Source organism: Lissotriton vulgaris, chromosome 9 (genome assembly GCF_964263255.1).
Source record: "Lissotriton vulgaris chromosome 9, aLisVul1.2, whole genome shotgun sequence".
Taxonomy (NCBI): domain Eukaryota; kingdom Metazoa; phylum Chordata; class Amphibia; order Caudata; family Salamandridae; genus Lissotriton; species Lissotriton vulgaris.
The window spans coordinates 540,084,857-540,103,603 of NC_141697.1; the positions used below are offsets into that span (position 1 = coordinate 540,084,857).

General features: G+C 43.5%; 11 non-coding genes across 11 annotated transcripts; all 11 read right to left on the reverse strand.

The window, feature by feature from the left end:
• Positions 1-709: 709 nt before the first annotated feature.
• TRNAG-GCC (transfer RNA glycine (anticodon GCC)) lies at positions 710-781 on the reverse strand. Its single transcript has one exon. It is a non-coding gene; the product is annotated as a tRNA-Gly (tRNA).
• Positions 782-2,293: 1,512 nt separating this feature from the next.
• Positions 2,294-2,365, reverse strand: TRNAG-CCC (transfer RNA glycine (anticodon CCC)). Its single transcript has one exon. It is a non-coding gene; the product is annotated as a tRNA-Gly (tRNA).
• A 1,531-nt stretch (positions 2,366-3,896) lies between these two features.
• TRNAG-UCC (transfer RNA glycine (anticodon UCC)) lies at positions 3,897-3,968 on the reverse strand. Its single transcript has one exon. It is a non-coding gene; the product is annotated as a tRNA-Gly (tRNA).
• A 1,522-nt stretch (positions 3,969-5,490) lies between these two features.
• Positions 5,491-5,562, reverse strand: TRNAG-CCC (transfer RNA glycine (anticodon CCC)). The gene has a single exon. It is a non-coding gene; the product is annotated as a tRNA-Gly (tRNA).
• Positions 5,563-8,681: 3,119 nt separating this feature from the next.
• TRNAG-CCC (transfer RNA glycine (anticodon CCC)) lies at positions 8,682-8,753 on the reverse strand. The gene has a single exon. It is a non-coding gene; the product is annotated as a tRNA-Gly (tRNA).
• A 1,530-nt stretch (positions 8,754-10,283) lies between these two features.
• Positions 10,284-10,355, reverse strand: TRNAG-UCC (transfer RNA glycine (anticodon UCC)). Its single transcript has one exon. It is a non-coding gene; the product is annotated as a tRNA-Gly (tRNA).
• A 1,522-nt stretch (positions 10,356-11,877) lies between these two features.
• TRNAG-CCC (transfer RNA glycine (anticodon CCC)) lies at positions 11,878-11,949 on the reverse strand. Its single transcript has one exon. It is a non-coding gene; the product is annotated as a tRNA-Gly (tRNA).
• Positions 11,950-13,478: 1,529 nt separating this feature from the next.
• On the reverse strand, positions 13,479-13,550 carry TRNAG-UCC (transfer RNA glycine (anticodon UCC)). Its single transcript has one exon. It is a non-coding gene; the product is annotated as a tRNA-Gly (tRNA).
• Positions 13,551-15,072: 1,522 nt separating this feature from the next.
• TRNAG-CCC (transfer RNA glycine (anticodon CCC)) lies at positions 15,073-15,144 on the reverse strand. The gene has a single exon. It is a non-coding gene; the product is annotated as a tRNA-Gly (tRNA).
• Positions 15,145-16,673: 1,529 nt separating this feature from the next.
• Positions 16,674-16,745, reverse strand: TRNAG-UCC (transfer RNA glycine (anticodon UCC)). The gene has a single exon. It is a non-coding gene; the product is annotated as a tRNA-Gly (tRNA).
• A 1,512-nt stretch (positions 16,746-18,257) lies between these two features.
• TRNAG-CCC (transfer RNA glycine (anticodon CCC)) lies at positions 18,258-18,329 on the reverse strand. The gene has a single exon. It is a non-coding gene; the product is annotated as a tRNA-Gly (tRNA).
• Positions 18,330-18,747: the final 418 nt, after the last annotated feature.

Below are 18,747 nucleotides of genomic sequence, written 5' to 3' on the forward strand. Positions count from 1 at the left end.
ACAGCTCTCCGACGCTCTCTGTCTCTCTCTCTCTCTGTGATCCTAGTGCTTGCATGCTCAGTATTTGGCTTTTCCTGGGAGCCAGAGATCTACCCGGTGAGGGCTTGCCGGTATAAGGATTTAGAGCGTTTGGGAGCGTTCGGTACATGAGAGGACGTTGGACTGGAAGCTATGCAAATTTGAAGCATCCAAACTTCCTGCTGCAGTCGGAGGCTCTTTCCATGGACATCTGCCTTTTGGATTCCTCTAAACTTGCCCTCTGATGAAACATTTTGTGAGCTGCAGTTACCTCCGACGGCTACAAGGTGGTGCTACATTCAGGTGAGGGCACAAGTATGCACAAAATGTTGGGGACTTTTGCCAGATTTATTGCTGGACCTTGCATATTTTTTTCAGAGGCTAAATATTGCCTAGGAAATGCTTTTTAACATAGAGATGCTGGAGTTAAAATGTCTGGTCGGGCCTCAGCCCTTTCATTGTCTGCCCACTGTAACATATTTTTTTACCAGTACATGTGAGTGGTGACTCTGCTTTATGAAACTTATCATATATTAGGACAATGAATATAGCAGAAGGGGCGATCGAAATGCTTGCCTACATATTTGTTTATTTTTTATATAATGGCTGATTAACCTCTTAATTATATTACCATTTTGTGAAATGTTGCTTTAAAATATATCCTGCTTGCAGAATATATAAGTATTTGTACTGCGTTGGCCGGGAATCGAACCCGGGTCAACTGCTTGGCAGGCAGCTATGCTCACCACTATACCACCAACGCCCTCTGATCTTTGCGCTCTCGGTTCTAAACATTAGGACCCTGAGTTCAATGACTATCATGCACCAGCTTCAATGGTGCATTTGGTTTAGATACCAACATGAAAAGCAATAGAAAGTTTTTGTAGAGGGTAAGGAACTGGGATTGAAACCAAGGACAAAGCTGTGCAGAAGAGAAGAATGGAAAGCAGCAATACAAATAATAGATATGAACACATAGAGGCAGCATGGGAAGCAAAGCAGGGAAGAGAAATAGAGAACATTCCATGAAATGCCCAGGAGATAGATAAGAGCAGAACAAAAAAGGGAAGAATGAAATTCAAAGCCTCCACATAAAAGTGTTTGAAGGTCCCACCAGTCATTCATGCTTATTATTGTGTGCCTTTACTTTCAAAGTACAGTGTGGAGCTTTTGACGATCCCTCTCTTGTATTTCAGCAGACACAGATAGTTGAGAAGTCTTTTCTCACATAGCTGGCACAAGCTTGCGCTTTTCCTTGCTGGTAGCGTGGAAATGACAGCTTGGTCCTTGGAAGTAAAATCAAGCAAAATTAGCAGAGGATGGTTTCGATCCATCGACCTCTGGGTTATGGGCCCAGCACGCTTCCGCTGCGCCACTCTGCTCCGTTGTGAAAGTGTTCTTTTTATGCAGATAAGGAGCATTAGGCAGAGTAGCATGGGATTGGTCTGGCTCTCACATCATTTGCATAAGTATATCCCAAGGCATGCTGGGTGCAGAAAAACTTCATATTCCCCTCTCACAATCAGTCATAACTGAAAGTCAGACACTCTTAGGCACTAGCCGTTTCAGGCCTTTATCAAGACAGTAGCTCTTGAACCATCTCTCTCTCGCTCTGTGATCCTAGCACTAGCATGCTCAGGATTTGGCTTTACCTTGGAGCCAGAGATATACCCGGTGAGGGCTTGCCCGGTGTGAGGCTTTTGAGCGTTTGGGAGCGTTGTGGACGTTGGACAGGAAACTATGCGAATATGAAGCCTCCAACATTCCTGCTTCAGTGAGTGGTTCTTTCCATGGACATCTGACTCTTGGATTCCTCTCAACTTGCCTTCTGATAAAACATTTTGTGAGCAGCAGTTTCCTTCGACAGCTACAAGGTGGCGCTACATTCAGGTGAGAGCACAAGTATGCACAAAATGTTAGGGACTTTTGCCAGATTTATCGGTGGATCTTGCATATTTTTTCAGAGGCTAGATATTGCCTAGAAATGCTTTTTAACATAGAGATGCTGGAGTTACAATGTCTGGTCGGGCCTCAGCCCTTCCATTGTTTGCCCACTGTAACAAATTTATTACCAGCACATGTGTGTTGTGACTCTGCTTTATGAAACTTATCATATATTAGGACAATGTATGTAGCAGAAGGTGCGATTGAGATGTTTGCCCACGTATTTGTTTATTTTTTTATATATGGCTGATTAATCTGTTCGTGAAATTTCCATTTTGTGACATGTTGCATTACAATATATCCTGCTTGCAGAATATATAAGTATTTTCAGTGCGTTGGCCGGGAATCGAACCCGGGTCAACTGCTTGGGAAGCAGCTATGCTCACCACTATACCACCAACGCCCTCTGATGTGTTAGCTCTCGGTTCTAAATATTACGTTGCAGAAATCAATGACTATCTTGCACCAGCTTCAATGGTGCATTTGGTTTAGATACCAACATGAGAAGCAGTAGAACGTTTTTTGCAGAGGGTAAGGAACTGGGGATTGAAACCAAGGACAAAGTTGTGCAGAAGAGAAGAAATGAAAAGCAACAGTACAAATAGTAGAAATGAGCATATATAGGCAGCATGGGAAGCAAAGCAGGGAAGAGAAAGAGAACATTCCATGAAATGCCCAGGAGATAGATAAGAGCAGAACAAAAAGGGAAGAATGAAATTCAAAGCATGCCCAGAAAGTTGTGTGAAGCTCCCACCAGTCAGTCATTTATGGTTATAATTGTGTGTCTTTACTTTCAAAGTACAGGGTTGTACCTTTCACGATCACTCTTGTATTACACAGACACGAATAGTTGAGAAGTCTTTTCTCACATAGCTGGCACAAGCTTGCACTTTTCCTTTCTGGCTATGTGGAAATGACAGCTTGGTCCTTGGAAGGAAAATCAAGCAAAATTAGCAGAGGATGGTTTCGATCCATCGACCTCTGGGTTATGGGCCCAGCACGCTTCCGCTGCGCCACTCTGCTCCTTTGTGAAAGTGTTCTCTTTATGCAGATGAGGAGGCATTCAGAGAAGTGACGTGGGATTGGTCGGGCTCTCACCTCATTTGCCTAAGTATATCGCAAGGCATGCTGGGTGCAGAAAATCTTTATCTTCCCCTCTCACAATCAGTCACAACTGAAAGTCCAGACCCTCTTAGGCACTAGCCGTTTCAGGCCTTTAACAAGACAACAGCTCTCCGACGCTCTCTGTCTCTCTCTCTCTGTGATCCTAGTGCTTGCATGCTCAGTATTTGGCTTTTCCTGGGAGCCAGAGATCTACCCGGTGAGGGCTTGCCGGTATAAGGCTTTAGAGCGTTTGGGAGCGTTCGGTACATGAGAGGACGTTGGACTGGAAGCTATGCAAATTTGAAGCATCCAAACTTCCTGCTGCAGTCGGAGGCTCTTTCCATGGACATCTGCCTTTTGGATTCCTCTAAACTTGCCCTCTGATGAAACATTTTGTGAGCTGCAGTTACCTCCGACGGCTACAAGGTGGTGCTACATTCAGGTGAGGGCACAAGTATGCACAAAATGTTGGGGACTTTTGCCAGATTTATTGCTGGACCTTGCATATTTTTTTCAGAGGCTAAATATTGCCTAGGAAATGCTTTTTAACATAGAGATGCTGGAGTTAAAATGTCTGGTCGGGCCTCAGCCCTTTCATTGTCTGCCCACTGTAACATATTTTTTTACCAGTACATGTGAGTGGTGACTCTGCTTTATGAAACTTATCATATATTAGGACAATGAATATAGCAGAAGGGGCGATCGAAATGCTTGCCTACATATTTGTTCATTTTTTATATAATGGCTGATTAACCTCTTAATTATATTACCATTTTGTGAAATGTTGCTTTAAAATATATCCTGCTTGCAGAATATATAAGTATTTGTACTGCGTTGGCCGGGAATCGAACCCGGGTCAACTGCTTGGAAGGCAGCTATGCTCACCACTATACCACCAACGCCCTCTGATCTTTGCGCTCTCGGTTCTAAACATTAGGACCCTGAGTTCAATGACTATCATGCACCAGCTTCAATGGTGCATTTGGTTTAGATACCAACATGAAAAGCAATAGAAAGTTTTTGTAGAGGGTAAGGAACTGGGATTGAAACCAAGGACAAAGCTGTGCAGAAGAGAAGAATGGAAAGCAGCAATACAAATAATAGATATGAACACATAGAGGCAGCATGGGAAGCAAAGCAGGGAAGAGAAATAGAGAACATTCCATGAAATGCCCAGGAGATAGATAAGAGCAGAACAAAAAAGGGAAGAATGAAATTCAAAGCCTCCACATAAAAGTGTTTGAAGGTCCCACCAGTCATTCATGCTTATTATTGTGTGCCTTTACTTTCAAAGTACAGTGTGGAGCTTTTGACGATCCCTCTCTTGTATTTCAGCAGACACAGATAGTTGAGAAGTCTTTTCTCACATAGCTGGCACAAGCTTGCGCTTTTCCTTGCTGGTAGCGTGGAAATGACAGCTTGGTCCTTGGAAGTAAAATCAAGCAAAATTAGCAGAGGATGGTTTCGATCCATCGACCTCTGGGTTATGGGCCCAGCACGCTTCCGCTGCGCCACTTTGCTCCGTTGTGAAAGTGTTCTTTTTATGCAGATAAGGAGCATTAGGCAGAGTAGCATGGGATTGGTCTGGCTCTCACCTCATTTGCATAAGTATATCCCAAGGCATGCTGGGTGCAGAAAAACTTCATCTTCCCCTCTCACAATCAGTCATAACTGAAAGTCAGACACTCTTAGGCACTAGCCGTTTCAGGCCTTTATCAAGACAGTAGCTCTTGAACCATCTCTCTCTCGCTCTGTGATCCTAGCACTAGCATGCTCAGGATTTGGCTTTACCTTGGAGCCAGAGATATACCCGGTGAGGGCTTGCCCGGTGTGAGGCTTTTGAGCGTTTGGGAGCGTTCGGGACGTGAGTGGACGTTGGACAGGAAACTATGCGAATATGAAGCCTCCAACATTCCTGCTTCAGTGAGTGGTTCTTTCCATGGACATCTGACTCTTGGATTCCTCTCAACTTGCCTTCTGATAAAACATTTTGTGAGCAGCAGTTTCCTTCGACAGCTACAAGGTGGCGCTACATTCAGGTGAGAGCACAAGTATGCACAAAATGTTAGGGACTTTTGCCAGATTTATCGGTGGATCTTGCATATTTTTTCAGAGGCTAGATATTGCCTAGAAATGCTTTTTAACATAGAGATGCTGGAGTTACAATGTCTGGTCGGGCCTCAGCCCTTCCATTGTTTGCCCACTGTAACAAATTTATTACCAGCACATGTGTGTTGTGACTCTGCTTTATGAAACTTATCATATATTAGGACAATGTATGTAGCAGAAGGTGCGATTGAGATGTTTGCCCACGTATTTGTTTATTTTTTTATATATGGCTGATTAATCTGTTCGTGAAATTTCCATTTTGTGACATGTTGCATTACAATATATCCTGCTTGCAGAATATATAAGTATTTTCAGTGCGTTGGCCGGGAATCGAACCCGGGTCAACTGCTTGGGAAGCAGCTATGCTCACCACTATACCACCAACGCCCTCTGATGTGTTAGCTCTCGGTTCTAAATATTACGTTGCAGAAATCAATGACTATCTTGCACCAGCTTCAATGGTGCATTTGGTTTAGATACCAACATGAGAAGCAGTAGAACGTTTTTTGCAGAGGGTAAGGAACTGGGGATTGAAACCAAGGACAAAGTTGTGCAGAAGAGAAGAAATGAAAAGCAACAGTACAAATAGTAGAAATGAGCATATATAGGCAGCATGGGAAGCAAAGCAGGGAAGAGAAAGAGAACATTCCATGAAATGCCCAGGAGATAGATAAGAGCAGAACAAAAAGGGAAGAATGAAATTCAAAGCATGCCCAGAAAGTTGTGTGAAGCTCCCACCAGTCAGTCATTTATGGTTATAATTGTGTGTCTTTACTTTCAAAGTACAGGGTTGTACCTTTCACGATCACTCTTGTATTACACAGACACGAATAGTTGAGAAGTCTTTTCTCACATAGCTGGCACAAGCGTGCACTTTTCCTTTCTGGCTATGTGGAAATGACAGCTTGGTCCTTGGAAGGAAAATCAAGCAAAATTAGCAGAGGATGGTTTCGATCCATCGACCTCTGGGTTATGGGCCCAGCACGCTTCCGCTGCGCCACTCTGCTCCTTTGTGAAAGTGTTCTCTTTATGCAGATGAGGAGGCATTCAGAGAAGTGACGTGGGATTGGTCGGGCTCTCACCTCATTTGCCTAAGTATATCGCAAGGCATGCTGGGTGCAGAAAATCTTTATCTTCCCCTCTCACAATCAGTCACAACTGAAAGTCCAGACCCTCTTAGGCACTAGCCGTTTCAGGCCTTTAACAAGACAACAGCTCTCCGACGCTCTCTGTCTCTCTCTCTCTCTCTGTGATCCTAGTGCTTGCATGCTCAGTATTTGGCTTTACCTGGGAGCCAGAGATCTACCCGGTGAGGGCTTGCCGGGTATAAGGCTTTAGAGCGTTTGGGAGCATTCGGTACATGAGAGGACGTTGGACTGGAAGCTATGCAAATTTGAAGCATCCAAACTTCCTGCTGCAGTCGGAGGCTCTTTCCATGGACATCTGCCTTTTGGATTCCTCTAAACTTGCCCTCTGATGAAACATTTTGTGAGCTGCAGTTACCTCCGACGGCTACAAGGTGGTGCTACATTCAGGTGAGGGCACAAGTATGCACAAAATGTTGGGGACTTTTGCCAGATTTATTGCTGGATCTTGCATATTTTTTTCAGAGGCTAAATATTGCCTAGGAAATGCTTTTTAACATAGAGATGCTGGAGTTAAAATGTCTGGTCAGGCCTCAGCCCTTTCATTGTCTGCCACTGTAACATATTTTTTTACCAGTACATGTGAGTGGTGACTCTGCTTTATGAAACTTATCATATATTAGGACAATGAATATAGCAGAAGGGGCGATCGAAATGCTTGCCTACATATTTGTTTATTTTTTATATAATGGCTGATTAACCTCTTAATTATATTACCATTTTGTGAAATGTTGCTTTAAAATATATCCTGCTTGCAGAATATATAAGTATTTATACTGCGTTGGCCAGGAATCGAACCCGGGTCAACTGCTTGGAAGGCAGCTATGCTCACCACTATACCACCAACGCCCTCTGATCTTTGCGCTCTCGGTTCTAAACATTAGGACCCTGAGTTCAATGACTATCATGCACCAGCTTCAATGGTGCATTTGGTTTAGATACCAACATGAAAAGCAATAGAAAGTTTTTGTAGAGGGTAAGGAACTGGGATTGAAACCAAGGACAAAGCTGTGCAGAAGAGAAGAATGGAAAGCAGCAATACAAATAATAGATATGAACACATAGAGGCAGCATGGGAAGCAAAGCAGGGAAGAGAAATAGAGAACATTCCATGAAATGCCCAGGAGATAGATAAGAGCAGAACAAAAAAGGGAAGAATGAAATTCAAAGCCTCCACATAAAAGTGTTTGAAGGTCCCACCAGTCATTCATGCTTATTATTGTGTGCCTTTACTTTCAAAGTACAGTGTGGAGCTTTTGACGATCCCTCTCTTGTATTTCAGCAGACACAGATAGTTGAGAAGTCTTTTCTCACATAGCTGACACAAGCTTGCGCTTTTCCTTGCTGGTAGCGTGGAAATGACAGCTTGGTCCTTGGAAGTAAAATCAAGCAAAATTAGCAGAGGATGGTTTCGATCCATCGACCTCTGGGTTATGGGCCCAGCACGCTTCCGCTGCGCCACTTTGCTCTGTTGTGAAAGTGTTCTTTTTATGCAGATAAGGAGCATTAGGCAGAGTAGCATGGGATTGGTCTGGCTCTCACCTCATTTGCATAAGTATATCCCAAGGCATGCTGGGTGCAGAAAAACTTCATCTTCCCCTCTCACAATCAGTCATAACTGAAAGTCAGACACTCTTAGGCACTAGCCGTTTCAGGCCTTTATCAAGACAGTAGCTCTTGAACCATCTCTCTCTCGCTCTGTGATCCTAGCACTAGCATGCTCAGGATTTGGCTTTACCTTGGAGCCAGAGATATACCCGGTGAGGGCTTGCCCGGTGTGAGGCTTTTGAGCGTTTGGGAGCGTTGTGGACGTTGGACAGGAAACTATGCGAATATGAAGCCTCCAACATTCCTGCTTCAGTGAGTGGTTCTTTCCATGGACATCTGACTCTTGGATTCCTCTCAACTTGCCTTCTGATAAAACATTTTGTGAGCAGCAGTTTCCTTCGACAGCTACAAGGTGGCGCTACATTCAGGTGAGAGCACAAGTATGCACAAAATGTTAGGGACTTTTGCCAGATTTATCGGTGGATCTTGCATATTTTTTCAGAGGCTAGATATTGCCTAGAAATGCTTTTTAACATAGAGATGCTGGAGTTACAATGTCTGGTCGGGCCTCAGCCCTTCCATTGTTTGCCCACTGTAACAAATTTATTACCAGCACATGTGTGTTGTGACTCTGCTTTATGAAACTTATCATATATTAGGACAATGTATGTAGCAGAAGGTGCGATTGAGATGTTTGCCCACGTATTTGTTTATTTTTTTATATATGGCTGATTAATCTGTTCGTGAAATTTCCATTTTGTGACATGTTGCATTACAATATATCCTGCTTGCAGAATATATAAGTATTTTCAGTGCGTTGGCCGGGAATCGAACCCGGGTCAACTGCTTGGGAAGCAGCTATGCTCACCACTATACCACCAACGCCCTCTGATGTGTTAGCTCTCGGTTCTAAATATTATGTTGCAGAAATCAATGACTATCTTGCACCAGCTTCAATGGTGCATTTGGTTTAGATACCAACATGAGAAGCAGTAGAACGTTTTTTGCAGAGGGTAAGGAACTGGGGATTGAAACCAAGGACAAAGTTGTGCAGAAGAGAAGAAATGAAAAGCAACAGTACAAATAGTAGAAATGAGCATATATAGGCAGCATGGGAAGCAAAGCAGGGAAGAGAAAGAGAACATTCCATGAAATGCCCAGGAGATAGATAAGAGCAGAACAAAAAGGGAAGAATGAAATTCAAAGCATGCCCAGAAAGTTGTGTGAAGCTCCCACCAGTCATTTATGGTTATAATTGTGTGTCTTTACTTTCAAAGTACAGGGTTGTACCTTTCACGATCACTCTTGTATTACACAGACACGAATAGTTGAGAAGTCTTTTCTCACATAGCTGGTACAAGCTTGCACTTTTCCTTTCTGGCTATGTGGAAATGACAGCTTGGTCCTTGGGAAGGAAAATCAAGCAAAATTAGCAGAGGATGGTTTCGATCCATCGACCTCTGGGTTATGGGCCCAGCACGCTTCCGCTGCGCCACTCTGCTCCTTTGTGAAAGTGTTCTGTTTATGCAGATGAGGAGGCATTCAGAGAAGTGACGTGGGATTGGTCGGGCTCTCACCTCATTTGCCTAAGTATATCGCAAGGCATGCTGGGTGCAGAAAATCTTTATCTTCCCCTCTCACAATCAGTCACAACTGAAAGTCCAGACCCTCTTATTCACTAGCCGTTTCAGGCCTTTAACAAGACAACAGCTCTCCGACGCTCTCTGTCTCTCTCTCTCTCTGTGATCCTAGTGCTTGCATGCTCAGTATTTGGCTTTACCTGGGAGCCAGAGATCTACCCGGTGAGGGCTTGCCGGTATAAGGCTTTAGAGCGTTTGGGAGCGTTCGGTACATGAGAGGACGTTGGACTGGAAGCTATGCAAATTTGAAGCATCCAAACTTCCTGCTGCAGTCGGAGGCTCTTTCCATGGACATCTGCCTTTTGGATTCCTCTAAACTTGCCCTCTGATGAAACATTTTGTGAGCTGCAGTTACCTCCGACGGCTACAAGGTGGTGCTACATTCAGGTGAGGGCACAAGTATGCACAAAATGTTGGGGACTTTTGCCAGATTTATTGCTGGATCTTGCATATTTTTTTCAGAGGCTAAATATTGCCTAGGAAATGCTTTTTAACATAGAGATGCTGGAGTTAAAATGTCTGGTCGGGCCTCAGCCCTTTCATTGTCTGCCCACTGTAACATATTTTTTTACCAGTACATGTGAGTGGTGACTCTGCTTTATGAAACTTATCATATATTAGGACAATGAATATAGCAGAAGGGGCGATCGAAATGCTTGCCTACATATTTGTTTATTTTTTATATAATGGCTGATTAACCTCTTAATTATATTACCATTTTGTGAAATGTTGCTTTAAAATATATCCTGCTTGCAGAATATATAAGTATTTGTATTGCGTTGGCCGGGAATCGAACCCGGGTCAACTGCTTGGAAGGCAGCTATGCTCACCACTATACCACCAACGCCCTCAGATCTTTGCGCTCTCGGTTCTAAACATTAGGACCCTGAGTTCAATGACTATCATGCACCAGCTTCAATGGTGCATTTGGTTTAGATACCAACATGAAAAGCAATAGAAAGTTTTTGTAGAAGGTAAGGAACTGGGATTGAAACCAAGGACAAAGCTGTGCAGAAGAGAAGAATGGAAAGCAGCAATACAAATAATAGATATGAACACATAGAGGCAGCATGGGAAGCAAAGCAGGGAAGAGAAATAGAGAACATTCCATGAAATGCCCAGGAGATAGATAAGAGCAGAACAAAAAAGGGAAGAATGAAATTCAAAGCCTCCACATAAAAGTGTTTGAAGGTCCCACCAGTCATTCATGCTTATTATTGTGTGCCTTTACTTTCAAAGTACAGTGTGGAGCTTTTGACGATCCCTCTCTTGTATTTCAGCAGACACAGATAGTTGAGAAGTCTTTTCTCACATAGCTGGCACAAGCTTGCGCTTTTCCTTGCTGGTAGCGTGGAAATGACAGCTTGGTCCTTGGAAGTAAAATCAAGCAAAATTAGCAGAGGATGGTTTCGATCCATCGACCTCTGGGTTATGGGCCCAGCACGCTTCCGCTGCGCCACTCTGCTCCGTTGTGAAAGTGTTCTTTTTATGCAGATAAGGAGCATTAGGCAGAGTAGCATGGGATTGGTCTGGCTCTCACCTCATTTGCATAAGTATATCCCAAGGCATGCTGGGTGCAGAAAAACTTCATCTTCCCCTCTCACAATCAGTCATAACTGAAAGTCAGACACTCTTAGGCACTAGCCGTTTCAGGCCTTTATCAAGACAGTAGCTCTTGAACCATCTCTCTCTCGCTCTGTGATCCTAGCACTAGCATGCTCAGGATTTGGCTTTACCTTGGAGCCAGAGATATACCCGGTGAGGGCTTGCCCGGTGTGAGGCTTTTGAGCGTTTGGGAGCGTTCGGGACGTGAGTGGATGTTGGACAGGAAACTATGCGAATATGAAGCCTCCAACATTCCTGCTTCAGTGAGTGGTTCTTTCCATGGACATCTGACTCTTGGATTCCTCTCAACTTGCCTTCTGATAAAACATTTTGTGAGCAGCAGTTTCCTTCGACAGCTACAAGGTGGCGCTACATTCAGGTGAGAGCACAAGTATGCACAAAATGTTAGGGACTTTTGCCAGATTTATCGGTGGATCTTGCATATTTTTTCAGAGGCTAGATATTGCCTAGAAATGCTTTTTAACATAGAGATGCTGGAGTTACAATGTCTGGTCGGGCCTCAGCCCTTCCATTGTTTGCCCACTGTAACAAATTTATTACCAGCACATGTGTGTTGTGACTCTGCTTTATGAAACTTATCATATATTAGGACAATGTATGTAGCAGAAGGTGCGATTGAGATGTTTGCCCACGTATTTGTTTATTTTTTTATATATGGCTGATTAATCTGTTCGTGAAATTTCCATTTTGTGACATGTTGCATTACAATATATCCTGCTTGCAGAATATATAAGTATTTTCAGTGCGTTGGCCGGGAATCGAACCCGGGTCAACTGCTTGGGAAGCAGCTATGCTCACCACTATACCACCAACGCCCTCTGATGTGTTAGCTCTCGGTTCTAAATATTACGTTGCAGAAATCAATGACTATCTTGCACCAGCTTCAATGGTGCATTTGGTTTAGATACCAACATGAGAAGCAGTAGAACTTTTTTTGCAGAGGGTAAGGAACTGGGGATTGAAACCAAGGACAAAGTTGTGCAGAAGAGAAGAAATGAAAAGCAACAGTACAAATAGTAGAAATGAGCATATATAGGCAGCATGGGAAGCAAAGCAGGGAAGAGAAAGAGAACATTCCATGAAATGCCCAGGAGATAGATAAGAGCAGAACAAAAAGGGAAGAATGAAATTCAAAGCATGCCCAGAAAGTTGTGTGAAGCTCCCACCAGTCATTTATGGTTATAATTGTGTGTCTTTACTTTCAAAGTACAGGGTTGTACCTTTCACGATCACTCTTGTATTACACAGACACGAATAGTTGAGAAGTCTTTTCTCACATAGCTGGTACAAGCTTGCACTTTTCCTTTCTGGCTATGTGGAAATGACAGCTTGGTCCTTGGAAGGAAAATCAAGCAAAATTAGCAGAGGATGGTTTCGATCCATCGACCTCTGGGTTATGGGCCCAGCACGCTTCCGCTGCGCCACTCTGCTCCTTTGTGAAAGTGTTCTGTTTATGCAGATGAGGAGGCATTCAGAGAAGTGACGTGGGATTGGTCGGGCTCTCACCTCATTTGCCTAAGTATATCGCAAGGCATGCTGGGTGCAGAAAATCTTTATCTTCCCCTCTCACAATCAGTCACAACTGAAAGTCCAGACCCTCTTATTCACTAGCCGTTTCAGGCCTTTAACAAGACAACAGCTCTCCGACGCTCTCTGTCTCTCTCTCTCTCTGTGATCCTAGTGCTTGCATGCTCAGTATTTGGCTTTACCTGGGAGCCAGAGATCTACCCAGTGAGGGCTTGCCGGTATAAGGCTTTAGAGCGTTTGGGAGCGTTCGGTACATGAGAGGACGTTGGACTGGAAGCTATGCAAATTTGAAGCATCCAAACTTCCTGCTGCAGTCGGAGGCTCTTTCCATGGACATCTGCCTTTTGGATTCCTCTAAACTTGCCCTCTGATGAAACATTTTGTGAGCTGCAGTTACCTCCGACGGCTACAAGGTGGTGCTACATTCAGGTGAGGGCACAAGTATGCACAAAATGTTGGGGACTTTTGCCAGATTTATTGCTGGATCTTGCATATTTTTTTCAGAGGCTAAATATTGCCTAGGAAATGCTTTTTAACATAGAGATGCTGGAGTTAAAATGTCTGGTCGGGCCTCAGCCCTTTCATTGTCTGCCCACTGTAACATATTTTTTTACCAGTACATGTGAGTGGTGACTCTGCTTTATGAAACTTATCATATATTAGGACAATGAATATAGCAGAAGGGGCGATCGAAATGCTTGCCTACATATTTGTTTATTTTTTATATAATGGCTGATTAACCTCTTAATTATATTACCATTTTGTGAAATGTTGCTTTAAAATATATCCTGCTTGCAGAATATATAAGTATTTGTATTGCGTTGGCCGGGAATCGAACCCGGGTCAACTGCTTGGAAGGCAGCTATGCTCACCACTATACCACCAACGCCCTCAGATCTTTGCGCTCTCGGTTCTAAACATTAGGACCCTGAGTTCAATGACTATCATGCACCAGCTTCAATGGTGCATTTGGTTTAGATACCAACATGAAAAGCAATAGAAAGTTTTTGTAGAAGGTAAGGAACTGGGATTGAAACCAAGGACAAAGCTGTGCAGAAGAGAAGAATGGAAAGCAGCAATACAAATAATAGATATGAACACATAGAGGCAGCATGGGAAGCAAAGCAGGGAAGAGAAATAGAGAACATTCCATGAAATGCCCAGGAGATAGATAAGAGCAGAACAAAAAAGGGAAGAATGAAATTCAAAGCCTCCACATAAAAGTGTTTGAAGGTCCCACCAGTCATTCATGCTTATTATTGTGTGCCTTTACTTTCAAAGTACAGTGTGGAGCTTTTGACGATCCCTCTCTTGTATTTCAGCAGACACAGATAGTTGAGAAGTCTTTTCTCACATAGCTGGCACAAGCTTGCGCTTTTCCTTGCTGGTAGCGTGGAAATGACAGCTTGGTCCTTGGAAGTAAAATCAAGCAAAATTAGCAGAGGATGGTTTCGATCCATCGACCTCTGGGTTATGGGCCCAGCACGCTTCCGCTGCGCCACTCTGCTCCGTTGTGAAAGTGTTCTTTTTATGCAGATAAGGAGCATTAGGCAGAGTAGCATGGGATTGGTCTGGCTCTCACCTCATTTGCATAAGTATATCCCAAGGCATGCTGGGTGCAGAAAAACTTCATCTTCCCCTCTCACAATCAGTCATAACTGAAAGTCAGACACTCTTAGGCACTAGCCGTTTCAGGCCTTTATCAAGACAGTAGCTCTTGAACCATCTCTCTCTCGCTCTGTGATCCTAGCACTAGCATGCTCAGGATTTGGCTTTACCTTGGAGCCAGAGATATACCCGGTGAGGGCTTGCCCGGTGTGAGGCTTTTGAGCGTTTGGGAGCGTTCGGGACGTGAGTGGACGTTGGACAGGAAACTATGCGAATATGAAGCCTCCAACATTCCTGCTTCAGTGAGTGGTTCTTTCCATGGACATCTGACTCTTGGATTCCTCTCAACTTGCCTTCTGATAAAACATTTTGTGAGCAGCAGTTTCCTTCGACAGCTACAAGGTGGCGCTACATTCAGGTGAGAGCACAAGTATGCACAAAATGTTAGGGACTTTTGCCAGATTTATCGGTGGATCTTGCATATTTTTTCAGAGGCTAGATATTGCCTAGAAATGCTTTTTAACATAGAGATGCTGGAGTTACAATGTCTGGTCGGGCCTCAGCCCTTCCATTGTTTGCCCACTGTAACAAATTTATTACCAGCACATGTGTGTTGTGACTCTGCTTTATGAAACTTATCATATATTAGGACAATGTATGTAGCAGAAGGTGCGATTGAGATGTTTGCCCACGTATTTGTTTATTTTTTTATATATGGCTGATTAATCTGTTCGTGAAATTTCCATTTTGTGACATGTTGCATTACAATATATCCTGCTTGCAGAATATATAAGTATTTTCAGTGCGTTGGCCGGGAATCGAACCCGGGTCAACTGCTTGGGAAGCAGCTATGCTCACCACTATACCACCAACGCCCTCTGATGTGTTAGCTCTCGGTTCTAAATATTACGTTGCAGAAATCAATGACTATCTTGCACCAGCTTCAATGGTGCATTTGGTTTAGATACCAACATGAGAAGCAGTAGAACGTTTTTTGCAGAGGGTAAGGAACTGGGGATTGAAACCAAGGACAAAGTTGTGCAGAAGAGAAGAAATGAAAAGCAACAGTACAAATAGTAGAAATGAGCATATATAGGCAGCATGGGAAGCAAAGCAGGGAAGAGAAAGAGAACATTCCATGAAATGCCCAGGAGATAGATAAGAGCAGAACAAAAAGGGAAGAATGAAATTCAAAGCATGCCCAGAAAGTTGTGTGAAGCTCCCACCAGTCATTTATGGTTATAATTGTGTGTCTTTACTTTCAAAGTACAGGGTTGTACCTTTCACGATCACTCTTGTATTACACAGACACGAATAGTTGAGAAGTCTTTTCTCACATAGCTGGTACAAGCTTGCACTTTTCCTTTCTGGCTATGTGGAAATGACAGCTTGGTCCTTGGAAGGAAAATCAAGCAAAATTAGCAGAGGATGGTTTCGATCCATCGACCTCTGGGTTATGGGTCCAGCACGCTTCCGCTGCGCCACTCTGCTCCTTTGTGAAAGTGTTCTGTTTATGCAGATGAGGAGGCATTCAGAGAAGTGACGTGGGATTGGTCGGGCTCTCACCTCATTTGCCTAAGTATATCGCAAGGCATGCTGGGTGCAGAAAATCTTTATCTTCCCCTCTCACAATCAGTCACAACTGAAAGTCCAGACCCTCTTATTCACTAGCCGTTTCAGGCCTTTAACAAGACAACAGCTCTCCGACGCTCTCTGTCTCTCTCTCTCTCTGTGATCCTAGTGCTTGCATGCTCAGTATTTGGCTTTACCTGGGAGCCAGAGATCTACCCGGTGAGGGCTTGCCGGTATAAGGCTTTAGAGCGTTTGGGAGCGTTCGGTACATGAGAGGACGTTGGACTGGAAGCTATGCAAATTTGAAGCATCCAAACTTCCTGCTGCAGTCGGAGGCTCTTTCCATGGACATCTGCCTTTTGGATTTCTCTAAACTTGCCCTCTGATGAAGCATTTTGTGAGCTGCAGTTACCTCCGACGGCTACAAGGTGGTGCTACATTCAGGTGAGGGCACAAGTATGCACAAAATGTTGGGGACTTTTGCCAGATTTATTGCTGGATCTTGCATATTTTTTTCAGAGGCTAAATATTGCCTAGGAAATGCTTTTTAACATAGAGATGCTGGAGTTAAAATGTCTGGTCGGGCCTCAGCCCTTTCATTGTCTGCCCACTGTAACATATTTTTTTACCAGTACATGTGAGTGGTGACTCTGCTTTATGAAACTTATCATATATTAGGACAATGAATATAGCAGAAGGGGCGATCGAAATGCTTGCCTACATATTTGTTTATTTTTTATATAATGGCTGATTAACCTCTTAATTATATTACCATTTTGTGAAATGTTGCTTTAAAATATATCCTGCTTGCAGAATATATAAGTATTTGTATTGCGTTGGCCGGGAATCGAACCCGGGTCAACTGCTTGGAAGGCAGCTATGCTCACCACTATACCACCAACGCCCTCAGATCTTTGCGCTCTCGGTTCTAAACATTAGGACCCTGAGTTCAATGACTATCATGCACCAGCTTCAATGGTGCATTTGGTTTAGATACCAACATGAAAAGCAATAGAAAGTTTTTGTAGAAGGTAAGGAACTGGGATTGAAACCAAGGACAAAGCTGTGCAGAAGAGAAGAATGGAAAGCAGCAATACAAATAATAGATATGAACACATAGAGGCAGCATGGGAAGCAAAGCAGGGAAGAGAAATAGAGAACATTCCATGAAATGCCCAGGAGATAGATAAGAGCAGAACAAAAAAGGGAAGAATGAAATTCAAAGCCTCCACATAAAAGTGTTTGAAGGTCCCACCAGTCATTCATGCTTATTATTGTGTGCCTTTACTTTCAAAGTACAGTGTGGAGCTTTTGACGATCCCTCTCTTGTATTTCAGCAGACACAGATAGTTGAGAAGTCTTTTCTCACATAGCTGGCACAAGCTTGCGCTTTTCCTTGCTGGTAGCGTGGAAATGACAGCTTGGTCCTTGGAAGTAAAATCAAGCAAAATTAGCAGAGGATGGTTTCGATCCATCGACCTCTGGGTTATGGGCCCAGCACGCTTCCGCTGCGCCACTCTGCTCCGTTGTGAAAGTGTTCTTTTTATGCAGATAAGGAGCATTAGGCAGAGTAGCATGGGATTGGTCTGGCTCTCACCTCATTTGCATAAGTATATCCCAAGGCATGCTGGGTGCAGAAAAACTTAATCTTCCCCTCTCACAATCAGTCATAACTGAAAGTCAGACACTCTTAGGCACTAGCCGTTTCAGGCCTTTATCAAGACAGTAGCTCTTGAACCATCTCTCTCTCGCTCTGTGATCCTAGCACTAGCATGCTCAGGATTTGGCTTTACCTTGGAGCCAGAGATATACCCGGTGAGGGCTTGCCCGGTGTGAGGCTTTTGAGCGTTTGGGAGCGTTGTGGACGTTGGATAGGAAACTATGCGAATATGAAGCCTCCAACATTCCTGCTTCAGTGAGTGGTTCTTTCCATGGACATCTGACTCTTGGATTCCTCTCAACTTGCCTTCTGATAAAACATTTTGTGAGCAGCAGTTTCCTTCGACAGCTACAAGGTGGCGCTACATTCAGGTGAGAGCACAAGTATGCACAAAATGTTAGGGACTTTTGCCAGATTTATCGGTGGATCTTGCATATTTTTTCAGAGGCTAGATATTGCCTAGAAATGCTTTTTAACATAGAGATGCTGGAGTTACAATGTCTGGTCGGGCCTCAGCCCTTCCATTGTTTGCCCACTGTAACAAATTTATTACCAGCACATGTGTGTTGTGACTCTGCTTTATGAAACTTATCATATATTAGGACAATGTATGTAGCAGAAGGTGCGATTGAGATGTTTGCCCACGTATTTGTTTATTTTTTTATATATGGCTGATTAATCTGTTCGTGAAATTTCCATTTTGTGACATGTTGCATTACAATATATCCTGCTTGCAGAATATATAAGTATTTTCAGTGCGTTGGCCGGGAATCGAACCCGGGTCAACTGCTTGGGAAGCAGCTATGCTCACCACTATACCACCAACGCCCTCTGATGTGTTAGCTCTCGGTTCTAAATATTACGTTGCAGAAATCAATGACTATCTTGCACCAGCTTCAATGGTGCATTTGGTTTAGATACCAACATGAGAAGCAGTAGAACGTTTTTTGCAGAGGGTAAGGAACTGGGGATTGAAACCAAGGACAAAGTTGTGCAGAAGAGAAGAAATGAAAAGCAACAGTACAAATAGTAGAAATGAGCATATATAGGCAGCATGGGAAGCAAAGCAGGGAAGAGAAAGAGAACATTCCATGAAATGCCCAGGAGATAGATAAGAGCAGAACAAAAAGGGAAGAATGAAATTCAAAGCATGCCCAGAAAGTTGTGTGAAGCTCCCACCAGTCATTTATGGTTATAATTGTGTGTCTTTACTTTCAAAGTACAGGGTTGTACCTTTCACGATCAC